Consider the following 27815-nt stretch of genomic DNA (forward strand, 5'->3'; position numbering starts at 1 on the left):
TTCTGCTACCAGCCCCTTGCCCTTGTTTTCACAGACCTTTGAAGTAGACTCAACAGCTTCTATCTTTATCTCCTTCTCTTTCTCTAACACAACAACCAGTGCAATGGACCCTCCTTTCTTTCTCCCTTTCTCCATTCTTTCATCTTGCTCTATTTCAAGCTCATAAGTCTTTAGAATGCCATACAGTCTCTCTAGTGTAAACTCCTTGTATTCTTGTGAATTTCTCAAGGAGACTGTCATTGGTTTCCATTATTTTGTAAGGGATCGCAAAAATTTGAGGTTAGAGTCTTTGGTTTGGTAGGCTCTTCCATGCAGTTTCGGAGCATTTAGTAGCTTTTGAAATCTACTAAAGATATCAGTGAGAGTTTCACTTTCTTCACAGTGGAAATGCTCATATTGCTGAATTAGTAACTACATCTTGTTTTCTCTAACTTGTTCAGTGCCATCACAGATTATTTGAATGGTGCCCCAAACCTCCTTGGCTATCTTGTAATTGATGACGTTGTCAAACATGTCACCATCAACTTCATTGAATAAAATATTCATGGCCTTCTTGTCTTTCCTGACTTGTTTAATATCAGGATCTGACCATTCATGCCTTGGCTTGGGAACTGATGGCTCATTTCCAGTTGCAGCTCTCATTGGTACGTGAGGACCTCTCTCTATGCAATCCACATAGGCCTCATCTTGAGAAAGTAAATGAAGATGCATCTTTACCTTCCAGTGATGGTAGTTATCTTTGTCCATAAAAGGAATCTTGACTCCAACATCCTTCCTCTTCATCTTGTTGTTTGTTGTGATCTTTAAACTCTTTGTGCTTCAAGAGCTTACTTTGATACCAATTGTTAGTCCTTAACAATACAACAAGAATTACAGAGAGGGAGGTTGAATGTAATTCTGGCTATTTTTTAAGATTAAAGAAAAATGGTTCTAACTTCATAATATATAAGTGTTTGATTTGCAAAGTGCGGAATGAATAGTTAGATAAATCAAAACACAAGTAATTAAAAACACACGTCTTTAAAACTTTCTGGTGGATTTGAATGTATCCACCAGATATATATATATATATATATATATATATATCAAGAGAACCCTGTGAAGCTTGAATAGCTCACATCTGCTTACAAATATGAACAACTAAACTTACAGAGAAATGCTATAGGATACAGCTTACAATTGTTTCTCTGAGAATGTATTTGCTTAGTCTTCTTTTTTTTGTTCTATTTGCTAATCTTGGTTTATCTATCACCAAGATTACATAGTAATAAGACAAGATAATAAAACAAAACCTATCAAGTCTAATACCATGCTGCTTCACTACTCTATTCCAACATCTTTAAATATCTTCATAATAACATGGAAATGGTAATGCTTCTTTATTCTCAAAAACCCAGTTGAATAGGCTGTCACATTCCTTTTGCAAACACTCGACGCATGTGACTGTGTTGTCACTGTCAACAGATGTTTGAATTGATCATCCACCGGGTACATGATTATCATCCGTCGGGTTGCCTTATTGATCATTCGTCGGGAGCTTAGTTGATCATTCATCGGTGGCTTTGTTGATCATCCGTCGGGTAGCTATTTGACTCTTGACTTCATTTCACTTATGCAGAATTACAAGACATCTTATATTTACAATTAATCAACCTATTCTACATATCTAATTAAAGTCAACATGACTTATATGCTACTACAGAATATATACAAAGGTGTTTATAGAAATGTGCTTCATGACTTATTGTTACATAAGCTACTCACTCGATGGATGTCAAATCATCATCCTTCGGGACTATATTGAGTCATCCGTCGGGACTATATCTGATCATCCATCGTCTACTACATTTTTCACTAAGTTAAATCTACTAAGGTGTTTTATTAATGTAATCATCAAGTTCACAACATATACCCAACAACAAGCATAAATTTTGACAATATATAATAATAGGTTATCTAAGAAGTTCGCTTTCTTGAGTGACATAGGTGTCATTGTCACCTTGATCACTTGATTTGGATAAAGAACAACGTACCTACAAGATAATGACAAATGATTAAAATAAATATATTCATAAGCTAGCATTACAAATCTGCAACTATCAATATAATTTAGAAAAATTAAAACACTTGAAGTCATGAAAACAGTTACAGTTACAAAGATCATTTCAAGTAATCATTGATAAGAACAGAAAATCTTGTATACCTGGTTACAAATAGTAACATACTCGATCAACCACCTGTGGAAGATAGAGTGATCCACTATCCCCTTCTCCAAAATTAGCTCATCACTCTTCTGATATTGAGTTTTTGATAGAGTGATCAACGTACTCGCATCGCATATGAGCATTTCTAATAACACTGATCCCTATGTAGCTCCACCAATTATGAATTTCTGTTGATGTCATGAAATGGAATCACCTAATATAATCATACTATTCTTAGCAGAAATAACAATGGACATCTAGAAAGCCAAATGAGAGTGGTTACAACACGTAAAAAGTATAGATGATGAGGCATACTGATAAGCAGCTTCAAAATTCACTCACCATAATAAGGTAACACAAACTCCCTAGGCTTATCAATTTCTTTTACAGAGGCCAGGTAATACAGTCCAGCATTTTCAAAGTCCCCCTACAGTAGTAGATAAGAAAATCAATATCTTAACATTACGTTAACAAAATTATCTTGATTTTTATTTATTTTCAATTTTTCACACAACTTCAGTAATTACAAAGTGCAAGCGGTCTCAACAACATTAAATGGATTAGTTGTAGTAAAAAAAATGGAGTTAAAATGAAGGGAAAAGGTATGAGACCACTAACATTCATATCATCACTATGGAGAAAAGGAGATGAAAACCCACCCTTAGATGAAACGATAGGCAAAAGAGATTAAGCTAATAATAAATATAAGAGGTTAAATCTTACATACCTTACTATGGTAAGTACGCGCAAGGTTATAGTAAGAGTGTGCCCTAGTTGGCCCATGATTAGTGTTATGCCCGCTTTCGGCCATGGGCCCTAAACAGGTCCCTGTGGGTGCACTAAATAGCTGGACTCTTGTGTGTGGGCTAGAACCATAGATTTATAAGACTTGGGCCAGCACATGCGGGCTGGGCTCGCAACATGCGAGCTGGGTTCACATGCGGGCTGGGCTCGTAACATGCGAGCTGAGTTTACATGCGAGCTGGGCTCCTGACATGCGAGCTGGGCTCAAACATGCGAGCTGGGCTCAAGTGAGGACATGCGAGCTGGGCTCACACATGTAAGGTGAGCTCATATTTGTTATTTGGGCTCTCATATGCGAGCTGAGCTCGGTTGTGCCCACGCGAGGTGGGCTCAGGTGCCTTCATGCGAGGTGGGCTTAGCTGCCCATACGCGGGCTGAGCTCATGAGCCCACATCTTATAGAAACAGAGGAAACATTATATTTATTATTTGAAGGCGGTGCGGGCCGAGGTGACCAGGCCGGGCCGCATTGAAAGACTTTGTGTGTAACATGGAAAGTGACTCATAGATGACTGAGTTGCTCGTAGATTTCGGGGTCGATATGGGTTGTTCCTACGATCACGGGAAGGATTGCGGAGATGCCGCGAGATCGTAGGAAGCGTGTGAGGCCGATCGAGATTTACGTGACTAATTGGCTGAAGGCCTGACTTTATCGTGGGCTTGGGCTGCACGGGCTGAAGAGTCCTAACCCTAGCCTACGTGACTTGTTCCCCAAGAACTACGTAAGGCTTGATCCCTATAAATAGGGTACGTAGGCACTTGTATGAGACATGAGTCGACACTTGACAGAGAATAACAAACCCTATTCTTTCTTAAGGAGTCCACATACAAGCTCAGCCACCACCAAACAACCTTCCTCCGCCCTCAAACACCGTCCTTGATCTTTGTTCCGCCCATTAACCTCCACAACATTGTTATACGAAATTCTCCCTATAACATTTGGCGCTAGAAGGAGGGGGTTAGGCAAAAGAGACGGCCGATTAGTGGAGAGAGGGCAGAGGCCCTCAGAGAAGAAGTGGATAGATTAATGGAGGCAGGACTTGTGAGAGAAGCCTTCTACCCCGTGTGGCTGGCCAACCCTGTGCTTGTCAAGAAGCCCAATGGCAAGTGGAGGACATGTGTAGACTTCACCGACCTGAACAAAGCTTGCCCGAAGGACAGCTTTCCTCTACCCCGAATCGACCAGCTGGTGGATTCCACGGCTGGGCACGCGCTGCTTAGTTTTATGGATGCTTATTCGGGATATAACCAAATCCCCATGTATGGGCCAGATCAGGAGCACACCTCCTTTATTACTGATCGGGGCCTTTACTGTTACATCGGGATGCCCTTCGGGCTCCTTAATGCGGGGGCAACCTATCAGAGGCTGGTGAATAAGATGTTCAAACATCAATTGGGGAAGACTATGGAGGCCTATGTAGACGACATGCTGGTGAAATCGAAAGAAGCGAGGGATCATGTCCGCCACCTGGCAGAAATGTTCCAGATCCTAAGGGAGTACAGAATGAAACTCAACCCCCAGAAATGCGTGTTTGGGGTTGAATCGGGGAAGTTTTTGGGATTTATTGTCAACCATAGAGGCATTGAGGCCAACCCAGCCAAGATACAAGCCCTACTCGAGATGAGATCCCCTCGACGGGTGAAGGATGTTCAAAGCTTAACGGGACGAGTGGCTGCCTTAAACCGCTTCGTCTCAAAATCCTCCGATAAATGCCAAGAGTTCTTCAAAGCAATCAAAGGAGTGGGGAGGAACTTTAAGTGGACCGAAGAATGTGAAGAAGCCTTTCAGAACATAAAGAAGCATCTCAGTAGCCCTCCCATGTTGTTCAACCCAAGAGCAGGAGAAACTTTGATCCTATACTTGGCCGTCTCCGACTTTGCAATAAGTGCGGTATTAGTCCGAGAGGAGGATGGTGTCCAGCTCCCGGTATATTATGTGAGTAAAAGGCTAGCCGATGCCGAGACTCGATACACAAGCCTCGAAAAACTAGCGTATGCTCTGATTCTGGCCTCCCGAAAACTCAGGCCCTATTTTCAGGCACATAAGATAGAAGTGCGAACCTCCTACCCCCTCAGGCAAGTGATGCATAGACCAGAATCTTCTGGTCGAATGTTGAAGTGGACGGTTGAGCTCGGCCAATTCGAGGTGGATTATAAGCCAAGGACTGCGATCAAAGGCCAAGCCCTGGCCGATTTTGTGCTAGAATTTCCCCCATATCAAGAATTGGAGCCGGGAGCCCTTGTTGTTCTACCTAGCACAGAAGAAGTTGGACTGGAGAGACAAAATAGTGCCCCATGGTGGAGCCTGTATGTGGATGGTGCCTCTAACAGTGATGGAGCAGGAGCTGGAATCGAGCTAATCAGCCCAGAGGCTCACAAGATCAGACGTGCGACCTATCTGGCCTTTCATGCAACCAACAATGATGCTGAGTATGAGGCCCTGATCAACGGTCTCAAGCTAGCTTTGGAAATGAAGGTCGAGAATTTGAATGTGTTTAGTGACTCCATGATTGTGGTCTATCAGATAAATGGGGGGTATCAAGCTAAGGGTCCGAGAACAGAGCTTTACCTGAAGTGCGCACAGAGGATAATCGCAAGATTCAACGAGGTGAGGCTGGAACTAATCCCGCGTGGGCAGAATGAAGGCGCGGACGAGCTAGCTAAGCTCGGCTCACGTCGCGAGAGCACTTTGCTAGGGATCGTGCCCCTTGATATACAGAGGCAACCCAGTGTGCCCGAGCACGAGGTGGGCAGCCTCAGTAATGAGCTTGGCCCCACGTGGATGACATCTATTCTAGCATACATAAGAGAAGGTTCACTTCCGGACGAAAAGAACGAGGCAAGGAGAATAAAATACAAAGCAGCCCGCTATGTGATATACGACGAGATTCTATACAGAAGAGGGTTCAGTGTTCCTCTTCTCAAATGCATACATGCGGAGGAATGCAACTACATCCTAAGGGAGGTACACGAAGGTATTTGTGGCAATCACTCGGGGGGTAGCTCTCTAGCTCAGAAAAATCCTCCGTCAAGGCTACTACTGGCCAACGCTGAAAAAAGACGCTTTTGAATTCTCCCGAGCTTGTGATAAGTGTCAGCGATATGCCAATTATTACAACAACCCCGTGGCCTCTCTCACATCCCTCATGAGCCCCTGGCCCTTCTCCATGTGGGGAATTGATCTGATTGGGGAACTCCCGAAGGCCAGGGGAGGCGTCAAGTATGCGGTAGTTGCGGTAGACTATTTCACTAAGTGGGCAGAGGCCGAGCCCCTAGCCACTATCACAGCGAGAAAGCTCAGGGAGTTTGTACACAGGGCTATTGTATGTCGCTATGGCATCCCTTACAAGCTGATATCTGACAATGGGAAACAATTTGATAGCAAGGAGATGCGAGAGTTTTGTGAGCAGCTGGGGATTCAGAAGAGCTTTAGCGCAGTCTGCCACCCCCAGAGTAACGGGCAGACAGAGGCTGTTAATAAAATCATTAAGCATACCTTAAAGGCAAAGCTTGAAGAGAAGAAAGGAGCATGGCCAGAAGAACTCGCCCACGTCTTATGGTCTTACAACACTACACCCCGAACTACAACTGGAGAGACCCCTTTCTCTCTGGTGTATGGGTGTGAAGCTATGGTGCCCGTTGAAGTGGGAGCAGGATCTTTTCGAAGGGACAACTATGACTCAGAGGCAAACGAGGTCAATCATCGGCTCTATTTGGATATGATCGAAGAAACTCGAGAAGAGGCTCAGATCAGGATTGCGGCATATCAGCAGAGGACAGCTAGGCATTACAACAGTAAGGTTCGAGCCCGAACTTTCAAGGTGGGAGATTTAGTTCTGCGCCGGGTCATGCCAAATACCAAGGTGGTGAGTCACGGAGTCTTGGGAGCAAATTGGGAAGGCCCTTATAAGATAAAATCGGTGCTCTGGGAGGGAACCTACCACCTCAATGATATGCAAGACAAGCTGATCCCAAGAGCCTGGAACGCGGAACACCTTCGCAAGTATTATCAGTAATATTATTCTTTTCAGACTTAGTATTATCTTCAAATATTCCTAAGTCTCGGGGGGTAGTGCCATATAGGTGCCTCCCTGAGACCACAAGCATGTATTCCTTTCACTTCCCATTATCTATGAATAAATGATTGATCTCTATTTGTGCACTTGATATTTTAACTTCTGTTAATAGATTAAATACCCAGCAGGGGACCCCATCCTTGGGAACCCATGCGAGGACAGAACAGTTGTTTTATTAACATGTTAAATCAAGCTGGGCCCCGACCCGCTTGATGCCAAGAACATGAAACGAGCCGGGCCACGGCCCGCTTAGGTAAATACGAACACATAGTAGATAAAAGATGTGGATAGAGATATAGGCTCGCGATGCGAGCCCATACCCTGGCCCTCAAAACCATAAATGCGACCCAGGGGGCCCAGCCCTCCATCAAACATACTCAAAGTCGCATGATGCGAGGAGAAGACACATACGAGCTCCTAGTGCGAGCACACCAACAACACCTGCGAGTCGATGCGGGCTTGCTCCACTTGGCATTCTCTTTCAATGGTTGTTTGATTGAACAAATGACACGAGCTGAATAAATTGGGCTCGTAGTGAAGGGGTAACGCTCGCCATAAGCGGCCAGAGTTATGATTACTTTTTGGTCAGTAGAAGCATGGTAAAAAAAAAAAACAGCTAGCACCGTAAAGACATACGCGGGCACAAAAAACTTAGACATTTTATACAAACAAAAGTTAAATAAGTCGTGCCCCGAGGCAGAATATTTCAAATACAAGCGCGAGGCGAGAGGGGTGCCCGCTTACCCAGTCAAAAGTCTAGTTCTAATCAAAATTACATTAAGGGTTATCAGCCTCTGCTCCCTCACGATTTTCACCAGCGACCTGGGCCTTCTCGGCCGCGAGCCTGGCCTCCTCAGCAATTTGGGCATCCCTCTCCATCTCTAGCTTCAACTTGTCAGCATGCCTCGCTGTGCTCGCACCCAGAGCCGCCCAATCGAAGTCAGGAACCTTCTTCATAAAGACTTTCATGAAATTCCTGGCCCCCAGGTTCCTAGCATCAGCGAGGGCGGCCTCATGGCCCTCGGTCAGGGCAGAAACTGATCCCTCCAGCTCAAGCACCCTCTCCTCGAGGGCATCCTTCTCCTTCTTACATGCCTCAGCGGCCAGGTCATGAGCCTCCTTCTGCTCCCTTAGGGCCTTGTCGTGAGCAGCGTTCAGATTAACTATCTTCTGATTATAGTTGTTCACCAGCGTAACTTTCTCTTGCCCGTGCTCAGCGACCTTACTCTGAAGGGACTTGACTTTAGCCTCGAGCTTTGTGTTGGTCTGGCTGAGGGCTCGCATCTCTCGACCCTTAGACAACTGACGATAGTATACTTCGGCCGCGGCTCGGGAGAGTGCATCCTGGTTAACCTCGAGAGCAGAAGAAGACCAATCCTTTAAATCCTGCTCGCTGATGTGACCTTGGGCAAGCCGGCCGAATGTGGTCACAACCGCATTGGCAGAAGAAGAAGAGGGAAGAGGAGCATCAGAGGGAGCCGCTTTCTTTGGCTCAGGCTCGCCAGTTTTTCCTTCTTTACCTCTATGCCTCTTTAGTCGAGGAGAGGGCCCTGAATCCTTGAGATGCTCGGAGAGAGTAGTCATGCGGGCCGGAGGATTGGCCTGAGATCGAGCCCTTGTGCTCGCAGCTGCGGGCTGAACTGGGCCCGAGGCCGCAGCCTGCTCAGCCTCTTCCATGAAGGGGATAGGGGAGATGGCCATTTCTGAAAAAGAAAACAACAAAGCAATAGATTAGTCACAGCATGATGCAAAGGAAAGAAGTAATGCGAGCAGGTGAAAAATACGGAGAATTAAAGTGCGATGTGAAACAAGATGCATGCAGGAAAAGTGAGCACACGAGCTCGCGCATGCGAGCATCCAGGCCCGGACGTGCGGGCCCGATATTCTTACCTTTTCTGGATCTCTTCCTAGATTTCTTCTGAGGAGTCAGCCTCACTCCTTCCTTCAAAAACCCACATGCGACCAGATTGGAGGTCGTTATGAGTTTTCGGATGTCCCGGTCCGCCTTAGGAAGGTTTAGAAGACTGTCCGCGTTTATCTTTTCCTGTCCCACAAGGACAGTGCGAGGCGGGGTGGCTGGAGATGAAAGAAATTCTTGTTAAAAGGAAAGAGCTATGGTAGAAGAGACGAGAGCGGGCAGGAGAAAACTTACATGGATTATAATAAAAATGAGTCTGGACTCGAGGCACCTCGTGGATATAGAAGTAAGGGCTTTTCCACTTCCCTGAGTTGCTCGGCCCATTGTGGATGAGGTTCTTCTTGTTGAAGCACGGCCAGACAGAGAAGTAGAAATATCCAAAGTCGTTAGGAGAATGCTTCAAATGGAGGAAGTAACCCAGCTGCCTCGCGGTTAGAGAAGGGTACCCGCATTTGTGGTACATGATGTACAATGCGAGGGCGGCCCGGTATCCGTTTGGATTGATCTGAAGGGGTGCGAGCTGGAAGTACTCGCAAACATCTTTGATGAAGGGATGAAGAGGAGAAGAGATTCCCAGCCTTAATAGGAAGGTGGATAAGACCATGCGAGGCACCCTGCCTCCATTCTCCGAGTGATTGAATCTATAGCATCTCATATGAGGTAGGGGCAAGACAATATGGCCCTCGAGCTGAAACTGCTCAATGTGCTCGGCCAGATGTTTCTGAGTTAGCGAGGTAGGAAGGTCGCGGCAAGCGAGCACCTTAACCTCCTCGTTTGCAGTTGAGCTCTCCTCCCCATCAGGAATGACCTGCCTTTTGAAAATAATCTCACCCTCGAGCTCGGGCTGGGCAGGAGGCACATAAGGCTCAGGAGAGGCCGCGGGGGCATAATTATAGTTACAAATCTTGTACTGACTTGTAACATCTGCCACCTCCTCGCTCTGAGGAGAGTCATAGGACCAATGCGAGCCGTCCTCTTCACCCTCGAGTCCCAGGATGGGATATTCAGCAGCTACAGGCTCTTTTCCTTTCTTCCTGGTGTCATAGTATGCACTCCCCAGGTCGCTGTCAGTTGATTCTGAGTCAAGGTGAATGGGGTCGAGGTGGTTAGCTGCTGCTTGCCTCAGACGGGCCGCCCTCTCTTCAGCCATTTCTCTTAAAATCTCCTCGGCTCGGTCTTTATCCAAGGGAGCAGGCTCGCGGTTTAGCAGCTCTTCTACCCCAAGGGAGGCTGGAATATGAGAGAGGTCCACGGGCCTATTTCTCCAATTATATATATTCTTCTCCCTGGTAAAATCCTCGGGGTTCGGGTCGAGGTGAATATCAAGCGAGCCGGATCCAGCTGCTCGCATCGAGTTCTCAACTCTGGCAATGTTCAAAGCCCCTTGAGGGGTGATAGCCGAGCCGGGAAAGATAGGTTGGCTAAGACGACCAGAAAGAGAGGTCAGCTCGCGTTGGAAGTCCTTGGAGCCTCGCTGCTCAGGAGGGTATTGGTTTAATGGAGATGGAGTAGCTGAAGAGCAAGCCGGGCTAGCAGAGGTGCGAGCCGGGCTCGAGGAAGAGCGAGATGATCCATAGGAGCGGGCTGAAGACGCACTCGACATCTGTAAAAGATGGTGAAAATTAGTGTGTGGCCCTAAAAAAAAAAAGAAAGCAAAAAAAAAAAAAAAAAAAAAAAAACAAGTATGGGATCGCACCTAAGTGTCCTCACATCTCACACGGGATCGCACCTAAGTATCTAAACGAGCAAAATGACTCGCATCGCGCGTTGTGGTTGTGTGTGAACTCGCATCGAACAGGTGGTGTGTGCTCGCATGGTGTGCGTGAATAAAGCATGAATAAAAAATGGGCTCGAATCGAAGAGTACCTGTGGGAGAGGTGTACGAAGATCCTGATGAATCTGGTCCTGGAGAATATCGCCGCCGGTAGACGGTTCTTGTTGAAATGATAATCTTCGCCGTGGTAGATCCTTGAGCAAATTGAGCAGCAATTCAGGAAGTGTTCTTGGAAATGTGAGAAATGAATTGAAATCTCACATATTTATAGGGGATAGGAGAGAGAAAGGAGGAGGCGACACGTGTCGTTATCTCATAGGATGACACGAATCCCCACGCCTGCTGTCCAACGGCTGTCAAAATGAATGCAAAGATGAAAGGCATGCGAGGCGAGACACGCGAGACGGCTTGGTGCGGCCTGGTGGGCTCACACTTGCGAGGCCATAAAAAGATTAGAAAATACCTAGCCTCAAGATGCGACCAGGAATTTTGGGGGGTAGTTGTTATGCCCGCTTTCGGCCATGGGCCCTAAACAGGTCCCTGTGGGTGCACTAAATAGCTGGACTCTTGTGTGTGGGCTAGAACCATAGATTTATAAGACTTGGGCCAGCACATGCGGGCTGGGCTCGCAACATGCGAGCTGGGTTCACATGCGGGCTGGGCTCGTAACATGCGAGCTGAGTTTACATGCGAGCTGGGCTCCTGACATGCGAGCTGGGCTCAAACATGCGAGCTGGGCTCAAGTGAGGACATGCGAGCTGGGCTCACACATGTAAGGTGAGCTCATATTTGTTATTTGGGCTCTCATATGCGAGCTGAGCTCGGTTGTGCCCACGCGAGGTGGGCTCAGGTGCCTTCATGCGAGGTGGGCTTAGCTGCCCAAACGCGGGCTGAGCTCATGAGCCCACATCTTATAGAAACAGAGGAAACATTATATTTATTATTTGAAGGCGGTGCGGGCCGAGGTGACCAGGCCGGGCCGCATTGAAAGACTTTGTGTGTAACATGGAAAGTGACTCATAGATGACTGAGTTGCTCGTAGATTTCGGGGTCGATATGGGTTGTTCCTACGATCACGGGAAGGATTGCGGAGATGCCGCGAGATCGTAGGAAGCGTGTGAGGCCGATCGAGATTTACGTGACTAATTGGCTGAAGGCCTGACTTTATCGTGGGCTTGGGCTGCACGGGCTGAAGAGTCCTAACCCTAGCCTACGTGACTTGTTCCCCAAGAACTACGTAAGGCTTGATCCCTATAAATAGGGTACGTAGGCACTTGTATGAGACATGAGTCGACACTTGACAGAGAATAACAAACCCTATTCTTTCTTAAGGAGTCCACATACAAGCTCAGCCACCACCAAACAACCTTCCTCCGCCCTCAAACACCGTCCTTGATCTTTGTTCCGCCCATTAACCTCCACAACATTGTTATACGAAATTCTCCCTATAACAATTAGATACATCAAGAGCAGTTTCAGTGAGATGCTCAATCAGAAAATACTGACCAGTGAAGAAGAAATGATTTAATAGATATTTAAGTTATGTTGCACAGTACAGATAAATTTCAAAAGCTCTTTGCATCTTTTCCATTCCTCTTCTAATACCAGTAGTTGTGTGCATAAAGTTAACATCAAAGTTCAAATCAAAATGAAATATTCAGCTACAGAATGTGATATTCAATTGGTATATGCATAATACGAATACATGTATGTGTGTGTTGTGAATTTCAAATTCCTAGCCAATATAACATAATTCACTTTCATTAATTCAAAAGTCCAAAATTCCAAGGGCAACAAGAGCCTCAACATTTTCGGGGTCCAACTACAGAATTGTCAAATAAAATGTTAGCACCAGCATAAAATTTGCATTAAATAGAGAACATTGATCCAACACAAAAAGATTCATTTCCTTGCCTGTAAAATGCGTTAAAATGCTTGCTTAGCCTTTTCATGTTGACCCAATTTATAACGACACATGCTAATGCCAAGTCTTACAGCTGTAGTGCACTCTGGATTTACTTGCAAGGCCTGCTTTACAAACATTACATTTTAACAGTCGATAGATGGGAATAAAATCTTTATTAAATAGGACAAAAAAAATCACTCTTCTGACATTGAGTTTCTTCTTTTATCCTAAAAAGAACTGACCATTACATTTGGTGCAAGATTAATCTGGATAGAGGACTACTAATAAAGCCTCGAGTTCGAGCAAAAACACAAATATACAAGATGTATAGAAGTGCATATAATGTTCTTTAAAACTGTTAAACAGTGATGCATAATCAAAATTATGTTTTATTGCATAAATATATATAATACTATAATGTATATATATAATACAACTTCCTATATGCATACAGGAAAAACAGTAGAAAGCTTAACAACAATTAACAATAGATAAAAATCAAATATAAGGAATACTTTATATGATAAATCATAAACAACACTCTATATTGAATTCTTCTTCTGGTTGTTTTTACAATCAAAACTGTTATTTTAACTTTTAGAAAATATATGACAGCCTCCAATTAACTACCCTACTTCTTAACAATACATATTTGGTCATGTCTTGATGTGTGTGTTGTAGCAAACCATTATAGCCTATAAACTCCGCAAATTAGCCACAAATGACCCACAAATTAGCCACAAACCACCTAAACTACTACTGCGAAACAGAGTGATCAGTTATACAAATCAGCAGTTTGTAGGTAATAGTAGCCTTCGTTAGTTAATATTTTAACAAAAAGCTACAAACACACACAAAAACACACACATGTTACCAGACTGAAATAAAACAAGAAATACATCAGAACTCTAATCAAATATAATAAACAAAACAGATTACTAATGTTAGATATATTTGATAATGTCATGGCTAATATGTTTTATGTTTAGATTTCAGATCTTATTTGAACAGAACAAATCAGTACTTAACTGATCAGTACTTATACTGGACGTCAGAACTTAAGGGATATCAGTACTTATGTTATCAGGAGATAAGCATCAGGAGATAGATATCAGAACTTAAGTGCTGAAGGACGATCAGATAAGGACAGTAGCTGATTAAAGTTAAGAAGATCAAGATAAACATAAGAAGAGATATGCATGAAGAAGGAATTCCGTAAAGAATGGAATACTTGGAAGGAAAGATATCTGATTGATATATATTAGGAAGCAGAATTATATTCCATATCAATTAGCGATTATCTTGTAACTGTGTAATATATAAACACAGACATAGGGTTTACACTATAAGTGTTATCATTATCGAGAATATTATTTACTGTAACCCTAGCAGCTCTCGTGATATTTTGTTCATCACTGAGAGATAACAGTTCCAGATTGTAACAGAGTTTATTGTTTCAATAAAGTTTGTTTTCTGTTACATAAGTTCTTGAAGTTTGATTTGATTGTAATAAACACTGTATTCACCCCCTCTACAGTGAAAGTGTGACCTAACAAGTGGTATCAGAGCCTTCTGTTAACACACATACAGTTAAAGATCCAAACACAATCATGTCTGACACAGAAACTCCAACTAAGCCTACCAAAACTGAGGAATCGTCAAAGACATCAACTCAGAGTCGATATGAGACTATCAGAGTTCCCATATTGAGACCATCTGAATATCCCATATGGAAGGTAAGGATGACCATGTTTCTGGAAGCAACAGATCCAGAATACCTTGATAGAATCAAGGAAGGGCCTCACAAACCTACCAAGCTCGCTGTTGTAGTTGCAGGTGAAGCAGCAAAGACCGTACCAAAGGAAAAGAGTGATTACACTGCTGAAGATATAACATCTATTGCTAAGGATGCCAAGGTACGACACTTATTGCATAGTGCCATTGATAATGTAATGTCAAACAGGGTAATCAACTGCAAGACTGCTAAGGAGATATGGGATGCACTGGAGACAAGGTGTCAAGGAACTGAAACAGTTAAGAAGAACAGGAAGACAATACTCACTCAAGAGTATGAACACTTTGACTCTAGGACTAATGAGTCATTGACTGATGTATATGATAGATTTGTCAAACTCTTGAATGACTTGTCATTGGTTAATAAGGAGTATGATCTTGAAGATACAAACCTTAAATTCCTGTTAGCTCTTCCTGAATGTTGGGATTTGAAGGCAACAACAATAAGAGACAACTACAATCTTGATGAAACAACTCTTGATGAAATCTATGGAATGCTCAAGACTCATGAACTTGAGATGGAACAAAGAAGCAAGAGGAAAGGAGGAAAGTCAAGGACGGTTGCTCTCAAGGCTGAAGAGGAATCCCCCAAACCACCTTCCTCAAAGAAAGACAAGGGTAAAGCTCTTATCATAAAGTCTGATACTGAGTCATCAAGTTCTGAGAGTGATGATGACTCAGATTCTGAAAGCTTGCCTGAAACTGATGCTGATGAGGAGATGATGAAGCTGTGTGCTCTTATGGTGAAGGGAATCACAAAGATTGCATACAGGAAGTTCAGGAAGGGAAAGAAGTTTTCCAGGAAAGGCATAAGTTCTGATAAGAAGAATTTCAGAAGATCTGAAGCAAGAGGAGGAAAGTCTGACAGAGGAGATTACGCTAATGTTAAATGTTATAATTGTGGTGAAAAAGGCCACATATCTCCTGATTGCAAGAAGACCAAGAGTGACAAAGGCAAAGCTCTTGTCACAAAGCAGAAAAGCTGGACAGACACCTCAGACTCTGAAAGTGAGGAGAACTATGCATTGATGGCAAATGCTGATAAACAAAGTTCTGAGAGCAGTTCTGAAGCTGCTGAAACAAAGGGCAACAGGAAAAATATTTTAGTTCTGGACAGTGGATGTTCAGGACATATGACTGGAAATAAGGCCCTGCTATCAGACTTTGTGGAGAAAGCTGGCCCAAGTGTTTCTTATGGAGATGGCAACATTGGAAAAACTTTGGGATATGGCAATATCAATCTTGGGAATGTCATCATTAAAGATGTAGCTCTGGTCTCAGGACTTAAACACAACTTACTGAGTATAAGTCAAATCTGTGACAGAGGTTATCATGTTGATTTCTTTGCAGAACATTGTGAAATAGTTAGTAAATCTAAAGAAAAAATTGTTCTGAAGGGATTCAGGCGTGGTAACATTTATGAAGCTAAGCTTTCAACAAGTTATGATGGTTCTGCAATCTGTTTAGTGAGTAGAGCCTCAACTGAAGAAAGCTGGAATTGGCACAAGAAACTCTCTCATTTAAACTTCAACAAGATAAATGAACTGATCAAGAAAGATCTTGTGAGAGGACTGCCAAAATCAGTGTTTGTTCCTGATGGTCTTTGTGACTCATGTCAGAAGGCTAAACAAAGAAAATCTTCATTCAAGAGCAAGACTGAATCATCAATTCTTGAGCCTTATTATCTACTTCATGTTGATCTATTTGGTCCAGTGAATGTCATGTCTATTGCAAAGAAGAAATATGCGTTGGTCATAGTAGATGAGTTCACCAGATACACATGGGTGTATTTCTTGCACACAAAAAGTGAAACTGCATCTATCCTGATTGATCATGTCAAACATCTGGATAAATTGATCAAAGATTCTGTGAAAATTTTGAGGAGTGATAATGGCACTGAATTCAAGAATCTGATAATGAAAGAGTTCTGCAAAAATCATGGAATAAAGCAGGAATTTTCTGCTCCTGGAACTCCACAGCAAAATAGAGTTGTTGAAAGGAAGAATAGAACTCTCATTGAAGCTGCACGAACAATGCTTGAAGAAGCAAAGCTTCCAACCTATTTCTGGGCTGAAGCTGTGCAGACTGCTTGTTTTACTCAAAATGCAACACTCATTAACAAGCATGGAAAAACACCATATGAGATGGTGAAGAACAAGAAGCCAAATCTCAAATACTTTCATGTATTTGGATGTAAGTGTTTTGTTCTCAAGACTCATCCTGAACAGCTATCCAAGTTTGATCTAAAAGCTGATGAGGGAATCTTTGTTGGATATCCACTTTCTACAAAAGCCTTCAGAGTCTATAATTTGAGAACAAAAGTGGTCATGGAATCTATCAATGTCTCTTTTGATGACAAGAAGATCACTGGACTTGAAGATTGCATTGATCATGATCAGCTGAGATTTGAAAATGAAGATTCATATTCTGATACCTCAAGTCCTGATAGTCTAAGTCCTGATACTGTAAATTCTGATGGATTAAACTCTGATGTTATTGAAACTGTGGTGACTACGTCAAAGGAAGATGCACCAATGCAGGGGGAGCATACTCAAGATATTATCACATCTCAAGAAGCATCAGAACATACATCTGGCTCTTCAAATTCTGATTCGTCAAGTTCTGATAAGCCAAGTACTGACAGTACTGAAAATCTAAATACTGAAGGATCCAACTCAGAGAGCATAGTTTCAGGGGGAGCATCAGAAAATGAAACCGAAGACAGCATGAATCATGGGGGAGCATCCAGTTCTAGAGAAAATCTTCCATCTGCAAGGAAGTGGACAAAATCACATACACCTGATTTGATAATTGGAAATCCTGAGGCAGGTGTCAGAACTAGAACAGGTACTTCGAATGAATGTCTTTACAATTCTTTTCTCTCTCAGTCTGAGCCAAAGAAAGTGGAAGAAGCTCTTCAAGATGCTGATTGGGTGCAAGCAATGCAGGAAGAGTTGAATGAATTTGAAAGAAACAAAGTCTGGACCTTAGTGCCAAGACCTAAGAATAGATCGGTTGTTGGTACAAAGTGGGTATTCAGAAACAAAACTGACAGTGATGGCATAATTGTAAGGAACAAGGCAAGGCTGGTTGCAAAAGGATATTCTCAACAGGAGGGAGTTGACTATGATGAAACATTTGCGCCAGTTGCTAGGTTAGAAGCCATAAGGATATTCATGGCTTATGCTGCTCACAAAAAGTTTACTGTCTTTCAAATGGATGTGAAAAGTGCTTTTCTCAATGGAGAATTGGAAGAGGAAGTATATGTTGAACAACCTCCAGGCTTTGTAGATTCCAAACATCCAGATTATGTCTACAGGCTTGATAAAGCACTTTATGGACTTAAGCAAGCTCCTAGAGCATGGTATGAGACTTTAGCTCAGTTTCTTCTGGAAAGTGGATTCAACAGAGGAACTATTGACAAAACACTGTTCTATCTCAACCATGGCAAGGACTTACTTTTGATCCAGATTTATGTTGATGATATTATTTTTGGGTCTCCAAATGACAAACTTTGCAAAAAGTTTGCCAAACTAATGCAGTCAAGATATCAGATGAGTATGATGGGAGAACTTAGTTATTTTCTGGGCCTTCAAGTCAAGCAGAGTGAAGAAGGAACTTTTATTTGTCAATCTAAGTATACCAGAAACTTGCTGAAGAAATTTGGAATGCAAGACTGTTCAAGTGCATCCACTCCCATGGCCACTGCAACAAAACTGGATAAGGATACTGGTAATTCAGTAGATATCACTGATTACAGAGGTATGATTGGCTCACTTCTCTATCTAACTGCTAGTAGACCAGATATCATGTTTGCTACCTGTCTTTGTGCAAGATTTCAAGCAGATCCAAGAGAACCTCACTTAACAGCTGTAAAAAGAATCTTTAAGTATCTTAAAGGAACAGCTGATCTAGGATTATGGTATCCTAGAGAATCAGATTTTAAATTAATAGGTTACTCAGATGCAGATTTTGCAGGTTGCAAAATTGACAGGAAAAGCACAAGTGGTAGCTGCCAATTTCTTGGAGGCAGGTTGGTTTCTTGGTATAGCAAGAAACAAAAGTCAATTTCCACATCAACTGCAGAAGCAGAGTATATTGCTGCAGGAAGCTGCTGTGCACAGATTCTTTGGATGAAGAATCAGTTACTGGATTATGGGTTAACATATTTCAAAATCCCTATTTACTGTGATAATCAAAGTGCTATTGCTATGACAGGTAATCCAGTTCAACACTCTATGACAAAGCACATCAGCATCAGGTACCATTTCATCAGGGAACATGTGGATGAAGGTACAGTGGAATTGCATTTTGTTCCCACAGATCAACAAGTAGCAGATATCTTCACAAAACCACTATGTGAAGCTACCTTTACAAACTTGGTAAATGAACTTGGAATGATTTCAGGTTCTTTCTCTAAATCTGCTTAAACTTGTTCTATGTTATCAGACTTTATGATCAGTATTTACAGAATTAATCTCTTTGTATATTCTGTGCATTAATTGATAAATGTTTTTAAGTACTGACTGTTGTCTGATACATATCTCTTAACTCTAATAAGTGATATATCTGTTTAAGTAATCATTCGATCCTATGAGGATAATTGTGCTAGATACTGACCTACTAGTCTTCAATAAACAAATGATCCCATGAAAGAAGTAATTATTTCTGTGGAAATCTTATGACACAAGCAAATTCTGATACTTGAGCTTAGTTTAGTTTACTTTATTCATCTTATTACTAAGTCCAAAATTAGAATAATGCTACTCATCTGTTTAAGTTCTGATTCTAGTAAAACTGCTGAATGTACTAAGTGCTGATAAACCTCACTTATCAAAAAAAAAAAAAAAATCAAAGAATAATATCAGGTACTCCTTTGAGATCTAGAGTAAAAATGTGAATGGGACGACCCAAGTGCATAGCTGGTATTAAGTAAATATGCATTAGAAAAGCAAAATATTTTTCTTGGTGACTGTTCACACTCTATGATTACTGGAGAAATACTCTGATAATAGCATAAATTCTGATAAGCAGTCGTGACTCACTTACACTGAGAAGCCACTGTAAAAGAGAATTTTAAAGATGCATAAAATTAGCACAAAAACAGTTGAGGTGGACTCATGCATGAACTCATTTATCAGTAGGTTTCAGGATAATGACAGCTCTTTAGCAAAATTTTAATTATGACTTATTTCTAAGATGTACTGAAGTAAATCAGACTTTACTCTTTATTAGTTATTTAGCTTAATGCACACACAAATCACTCCATATGAATGATGAAATTTTTGTGGTGGTCTATGTTCTTTTAGACAAACAGTCACTGTGTCCCTTTGCACAAATTCTGAGGACACGTTCTAGTTATATGGTCTGATGATTAAGTCCTGAAGACTATAACTCAGAACTTGTATGAAAACTTACTAAGATAGATATTCCTTGTTCGAGTTAAGACATTATGTTCTGATGACTGTTAAGTTCTGGTATAGGTCTAAGTTCTGATTTTTCAGTCTAACCCTTTACTTAACTTATCTGTGAGTAAAATTTGGTAACAGTCTCAGATTAATTTCGAAATGTTGAAGTGGAAGATTAATAGTCTATGGTTAAAACATAATGGCACTCGTCCTTGAACAGTTCACTCTTCTTACAAGTGCACATTCCTTTTCCAATGACTATTATTCTTTTTCAAGTCTAGGGAGACGAGGTAGACTTAACTCTATCTGTCAGCATTAAATATCTTCGCGTCTCCTGGCATTCTCTTGCCTATATAATCAGCCACTTCACTTTAGCCCTTTCATCAATTTTTCTCACAATCTTAACTTCATATTCTTTTTCAAAAGCATCATGGTTCGATACAACATGTTTTTGAATTACCAAAATTTTCATATGGAGCTAAGCTGCGCCGACTGGCAGCAGGAGTGGCATGTAACTGCCATTCCTGAAGAGATATGGGGCTCTGTCCCACAGGCGGTGCTGAACCAACTTCTGTTCTTCGAGATGGACTACCAGCTTCATCTTGATCGATTGGAGGCGGAACGGCGGGAAGCTATCCGTCAGCAAGAGCGAATCATTTGACTCGCTATCTTGTTTGTCGAAGATAGGAAGAGGAAGATGACTTAATCTCGTCTTCTTCCTGTTCTTCTTCATCCTCAGCTTTGTCAGGCTTATTAGCTAGGACTAAGGCTGTTGATGTTAGATTTAGAAGCTTAGGACAAGAATGTAAAAGTTCTGATGTAATTTCAATTTCATCAATGTATTATTTTGATATATTAATGGAATTTGTCTTAAGTCTTATGATCTTGTCTCTGAGAAATTTTGATATGCATTGATAAATCCTGATAAATATTCTGATGATCGTATAAATTGTGTCTGATTTTAAGTTCTGATACTGTTTTATCAGTACTTACTTAACTGATTGATTTTACTCATTCTCACACACAGTTTTTTTTCTCGGAATATTAATATTGCAGAGTAAAATATTTGAATTAGTGGGAACAGTTTCAATTTTAAATTAAAACTGATTCACCTTGATTAATGGAATCTAGGTAAGTGAAACGGTTTGTTTTTCCTTGAAAAACTGCAAGTGGGTGGTAATTATTCCTTATTTACCGTGCCCATTACTTTTTGCTTTCTCTATGTAAAACAGGTGTCAAGGTATTTCCCACTACTTTTAAATGCATGTCTGCCATGTGTCCTCAACGGTTACTTTTTGTGTATAAGTAAAAGAGAGCAAAGATTGTCAAATCTTTTATTTACAATTATATTTTATCTCTCTCTTTACTTTTAAACTCTCTCATCTTCTGACGATTTTCTTTTCAGAGGCATTTTCTCAAACACATTACAGGTTACCGTTTTCTTATCAAAACATAATGGCACCCAAGGACATTTTCTTTGATGGAGCAAAGTTTGTTCCTAATAACTTCTCTGCGATACTACACATTACAGAGGCACCCTCTGAATTTCATTTTATTCAAGACTTTCTCACAAGTTCTGATATTGGGTTTGCTCTAACTGAGCCTACATCAATTTCTGGGGTTCAAGTACTGGAGTTTTGGAGGAGTGGAGTATATGACAATGGTGGTGCTCACGGGTCCCCAAGTTTAATATTTTCATCAAGGGAAAATGAGTATGTTGTGACTCTGTCTACGGTTAGACAGGCATTACAGCTTCCTGAGGACTGTGTTTATTCTACTGTTGATGACTCAGTTCTTCAAAATATGATGGTTAGTCTGGGATATGAAGGGACATTGACCAAGCTTGGACAGTTGAAGAGATCCTTCATACGGAGGGAATGGAGTTTCTTCTTTGATTGCATTACCAAAGCTTTCGCCAACAAATGTACAAATTTTGATGCAATTCCCATATTCAGCCAACAAATCGGGTATGCACTTCTAAATCACACCGATTTTGATTATGCACGTGCAGTTTTGGGTTCTATTGGGGATAGGATGACAGAAGATCGCAATACTGTATATTTTGCAAGATTTTGTCAGCTTATTTATAATTTTTGTTATAATTCCCCCCAAAATTTTGGTGATCTCATTCCATCTTTCAGAATAGCTAAGAGAGCTTTTACTGATTTATTATCTTCTGATAATAAAAAGGCTGTGTTAAGACCCCTCTTAATACCTTTATCTGTCAAACAAGCCTTAATCACCTATGATCCTGTTAAGTACACTGCACTTTATCCTGATGTTCAAACATCAGAACCTGGTTCATCAGCACCTACCATCTCTACTCAGCCACCTCAAACCTCTCAACCATCTCTCAGAACATATCTCAAGTCCTATGTGAAACCTATATCTTCCAAGCCAAAGAGAACAAAGACTGTTTCTCACACACCTCAGAAGAAGAGGAGGATCACCTTGAGAGATGACTCAGATTCTGAGGAACCGATTCTTTCTTCAGAACCTGTGGTAACTGCAGCTGGGAAAAAGATTTCTCAGAAGGATTCTGAACTTGGAGGATCTAAGCTTCTCAAGAGGCTTAGAAAAATGACAATTCCTGACACTTCCAAGGACTCTAAATTACCAAGGACATACCAGAAACAGAGGGCAAAAAGGCCAGTTTCAGATGATGAAGAGGAAGCAGCTAAGGAAGGGGATCAGGAATCTCTGATCTCACAAGAAAAAGAATTTGCTCCAGTTACTTCTTCTCCATCCACTCAATCTCAGGAAACTGTATCTGACAAGGCTAATTTCCCATCTGTGTCTCTTGGTCATCAAGGCACAAGTGCTGATAATGCTGATCAACACTTAGTTGTGCCTGGAGTAATTTTCTTAGAAGCTCCAACAACAACAAATCTTTTGCCAACAACTGTTACTGATGCTATTAAAACTCCGGAATTATCTAAGTCACCTTCTCTGCATCTAGACACTGATGATCAGACTTTAGGTGAGCATCAGGATTTGGCTGTTGATCAGAACTTAGCATCAGATCAGCAATTAGAGGATGCTGACGCCTCCATTGCTACTCACAAAGCTATTATATCAGATGATACTGATTCTATAAGTTCTGATGCTGCACATGCTGGGGATACTGGTGATGCTGCTCCAACTGCAAATACTGATGCAGCAGGTCCTTCAGGACAAATTCCTCTTTCAAAGTCTGAACTAGTAAAGAAGTATGTTACAGAGGAACCACCAGTGCCTTGGAGTGAAACTCCTGCAGGACAGGAGTGGACTAAGGAATGGAACTCAGTCTCATGTATTCCATCTGCGTTACATCTTACTGAGCACTTTACTAAAGCTGATGAAATGTTAAATTCTGATGATTTCAAAGCTCAGCTTCGTGTCACTGCATTGAGTACTAAAAATCTACAAGGTCTTCATTCAATTACTCATGCCGAAATACACAAGATTCAGGAGAACTTTATCAAACAAGAACAAGTTTGGAAACTTGATAAGAAAAAGTTCTTTCAACCATCTATGGACAGGATTGCTTATATTGAGAAGACTCAAGATCGCCAACAAGCACAGATTGATAAAATTCTGCAAAATCAAGCTTCTCAGCAATCACAACTGACAGAAATCCAATCTTCAGTGGAATTGCTTATCTCTCTTCTACTTCCTGCTGATGCCAAAAAGGGGGAGAAAGTGATTAAGTCCAAATGCAAGGATGACAAGACACTGCAAGGAAAGGATGATGAAAAAGATGACCAAGGAAACTCTGGAATGGGTGGAGGTCATAGTCAAAGTAAAAGATTCTCATCAAGAAATGCTGAAATTACAAGTCACGGGATAAGTTCTGATACTGGGAAGAGATTAAGTTCTGATACTGGTAAAAGAATAAATTCTGTTGAACTTCTAGATCTTGATGAAGAAATGTCAAGACAGTTATTTCTTCAAGAAAATCCAGGAATGGACTTGGAAAGTTTAAAGGAAGAAGAAGCTAGACTTAAATCAGAGAAAGTCACATCTAAATCCGAAGCTTCTGGTAAAAAGTCACTTCCAAAACTGAAAGGTATTGTGATTAAAGAAAAGGCACAAACTGAAGCAACATTTGCTAAATCACAACCAAAGATAGACCCAAGATCCAAGGGTAAAGAAAAGGTTGGTGAACCTGTTAAAGTCTATGTACCTCCTGAAGATGAAGAAATTACTGATGACAAAGATAATCTTGCTCTGACTTCAAGAAAAGTTCTTAAAACAACCTCTGACACAGCTCAAGTTGTTCAGAGTCAAGAAATTAAAAGTTCTGATATTCAAAAGAAGCAAGTAACCTCTGACACAGCTCAAGTTAACTTGATATCAGAAGGAAGATCAAATACACTCCTACCAGGATTCACTAAAGCAAAACAAACTCAACCTTTGAAGACTACTGCAAGTCATTTTGAAGCTAGAGTAGTTACTGGAAAGGAAGCAAGAGATAAAACTGGATTGGGAAGTGCTGATGAAAGAAGAGTACACAATACTACCAATGATCCAACTTCCTTGTGTGAACCAGGAATTGGAGCAACTCCTGAAAGATTAAATCAATTGGAATCTGTACAAATGGTTTACCATACCTACTTGAAGGAACACATCTTGTTGTATTTTATGACAGATGGTAGGGTTTATCATATAAGACAAAATGCCATTCCATTGAAGTATTTTGAAGAATTGGAGCATGTATTATTCTTACTTCAAGTGGATAACAGATTGACAGGGACTGCTGCAAATTATTTGAAAGAACAGATTTAGAGACAAAAAAGACTTTATTCTGTTAAGTCTGACAGCATATATGTTCCAAAGTACAGAAATCACAATGGTGATATTGTTGATATGAAGCCTAATACTGCACAGATCAGAACATATCTTGGTATTAAGGGGCTTGAATTCAATCTAGAGTCTAACAAAGCTTATGTCATAAGACTAGATCGGGAGTTGAGAAGAGCAAAGATTAATGATCTCAGAGCTGCAATATTTCAAACTGGTGAAGATACTGCAGAGCTTAAAGATGTCAAACGGAGAATGATTGATGAACTCAGATATGCTGAGAAATGTTTGTTGAAGAATTATCTCAGAACAACTCCTGACATCAGAGAGATCAGAAAATGATGAAGCCAAGTCAAAGATCTACAACTACTTAAATTCTGATGTGTATACAGACTAAAGTTGTTATCAGAAGTTGAATTGGTAAAAGCTTTAAGGACTGTAAGTTGTAGTTATCTTGTCTATTTTTCATGCATTTATACTTAATATTTTTGACATCATCAAATATCTGTTAAACTTGTATATTTTGATAATTTACAAGTTGGGGGAGATTGTTAGATATATTTGATAATGTCATGGCTAATATGTTTTATGTTTAGATTTCAGATCTTATTTGAACAGAACAAATCAGTACTTAACTGATCAGTACTTATACTGGACGTCAGAACTTAAGGGATATCAGTACTTATATTATCAGGAGATAAGCATCAGGAGATAGATATCAGAACTTAAGTGCTGAAGGACGATCAGATAAGGACAGTAGCTGATTAAAGTTAAGAAGATCAAGATAAACATAAGAAGAGATATGCATGAAGAAGGAATTCCGTAAAGAATGGAATACTTGGAAGGAAAGATATCTGATTGATATATATTAGGAAGCAGAATTATATTCCATATCAATTAGCGATTATCTTGTAACTGTGTAATATATAAACACAGACATAGGGTTTACACTATAAGTGTTATCATTATCGAGAATATTATTTACTGTAACCCTAGCAGCTCTCGTGATATTTTGTTCATCACTGAGAGATAACAGTTCCAGATTGTAACAGAGTTTATTGTTTCAATAAAGTTTGTTTTCTGTTACATAAGTTCTTGAAGTTTGATTTGATTGTAATAAACACTGTATTCACCCCCTCTACAGTGAAAGTGTGACCTAACAACTAAAATAAACTATATAACTTTATGGTGTAGTAACAAAAAAAGTTAAGGAAAAAGCTGATGATTAAACAAAGAACAGACATAAGAACAACTTTAAGACCAGTAAAGAACAAAAGTGTAGACATGATATTACGCGTGTGACGAGGACCATAAATGACATCCATTAATATCTGGCTTTCACGAGCTTGTACTATGTCTCAAGAGAACCCTGACCTAGTACTATATAGAATAAGCAGTAAAGAACCAAGCCCACCACTAAATTGCAATAATACATATATTTCACAATATTAATAGCAAACTGCCATAAAAGAAACATAGATAGAAAATGTAAACTACGATTGCATACCTCTCATCTCTTCGTTTTGTCGATAACTTCAATGTATTTCTTCGGAATCCCATATTGCTGAACTAGATGCTTTGCCAGATCATCAATGACGCCACCTTGGACTAAAACTTCATGCCCCTTCTTACATGAACAAAAATAGAAAAAGGAATTTTTCAGATAAACAAGGATAAGTTTTATAAGATAAATAAATTGCACTATTGTTGTTTCAGCTAAACATGGCTCATTATATTATCAAAAATCTATTTCTAATTTTTTGTTAAAGAAGCCCTATTTTTGCTGCTCCACAAAATAAAAAGAAAATTGAATAAGAAACATCCTAAATTTTTTTACAGATACAAGACTGATGTAGCAACAAGAAATTAAGGCATCAGACACATAATTCTATTTTAAATTAGTGAGATACAGAGCATATTAAAATTTTGATTCACATACAACATTTCAACCCCGGGCTTTCAATTGACAAGTACCATTAAATCTCCCTTTTGACGAACTTCAGACTTAGATTCCTGATATGATTTCTCCACTGCCTCATGAACTGCAACTCTTTCACCAATACAGGTCTGCTCAATAGTTAAAACCACAACCAAACCCTTAATCTTGTCATGTCGTCCCCCAACCGCCATCACTTCTCTAAAAACCCTAATCGACTAAAAATTCACAATAAAATAGATGTTAATCTAAGAAAATATGCCTTTATGTTTAAATTAGAGCAAAGAAGTAAATATTTACCACTAAATCCGAGCAAAAGAACTAAAGCCCCAATTTGAAGCTCTCAAACCCTGCAATGTCATTTAAATTGAAAAATTAGTAACTATCTTTAAATTACATAAAAAACACCTGTGTATATTTACAAATCTTCAATTTTATCCATAAATATGTGTTTATATTCATCGAATCTTCAATTTCGTTTTTGATTCATCCTCCAGAGAGAAATGAGAAAGTCGATGGGAGAGAGTGTTTATCCGAGGAGTGAGTATTGTCTGAGTGAGTTTTGTCTGCAATAATTCATTTAGGGGGGAACATTGCCGCCTTGTAATTCACCTGGTAAATTGGTGAATTATTTTATTTTATTATTTTATTATTTTATTATTTTATTATTTTAATTAATACAATATTATTTATCAAATAAAAAATAAATAAAGTAACTTTTGTATTCATGTACAATTTATTTTTATAAATTTTATTATACTATATATCACATTTTTCATTCACTAATAAACTAAAATATAATTTTAATACTAATTATTGATAATATTTTCACTTATTTTTAAAAAATTAAAAAAAAAACTAATGTAACATCAGGTGTTGTTGTTACATGTTGTGCAACACCGGTATTTCTGTGCAACACCAACTTTATAACTATTGTAACACTAATTAAGAGGTGTTATAATAAAACAATTTTTTTTAGCTAATGTAACGCTCTTTGTAACACTAGTATTATAGTAACCCACTAATTGCGTAGTGTATGCAGCCCATGCCAATTTCAAGGTCTATCAAATGGATGTTAAAAGTGACATTCTGAATGGAGATTTGGAGGAGGAAGTCCATGTCAGTCATCGTCCTAGTTTTGAAAATCCAAATATCCAGAATATGTCTACTATCTTTTGAAAGCACTTTATGGATTGAAGCAATCACCTAGAGCC

The 27815-nt window shown here is 40.3% G+C and overlaps 1 long non-coding RNA gene across 5 annotated transcripts; it reads right to left on the reverse strand.

The window, feature by feature from the left end:
- Positions 1-1166: 1166 nt before the first annotated feature.
- On the reverse strand, positions 1167-27155 carry LOC141724597 (uncharacterized). 5 transcript variants are annotated; one of them, XR_012576775.1, is made up of 7 exons: positions 26902-27155; positions 26640-26819; positions 26173-26289; positions 12690-12803; positions 2547-2631; positions 2204-2418; positions 1167-2033 (listed from the first exon to the last, which is right to left on the reverse strand). It is a non-coding gene; the product is annotated as an uncharacterized LOC141724597 (long non-coding RNA). The 5 variants fall into 5 exon arrangements; XR_012576779.1 differs by having other exon boundaries at positions 12690-12806; XR_012576776.1 differs by having other exon boundaries at positions 26173-26292.
- Positions 27156-27815: the final 660 nt, after the last annotated feature.

Source organism: Apium graveolens, chromosome 5 (assembly GCF_009905375.1).
Source record: "Apium graveolens cultivar Ventura chromosome 5, ASM990537v1, whole genome shotgun sequence".
NCBI classification, from domain to species: domain Eukaryota; kingdom Viridiplantae; phylum Streptophyta; class Magnoliopsida; order Apiales; family Apiaceae; genus Apium; species Apium graveolens.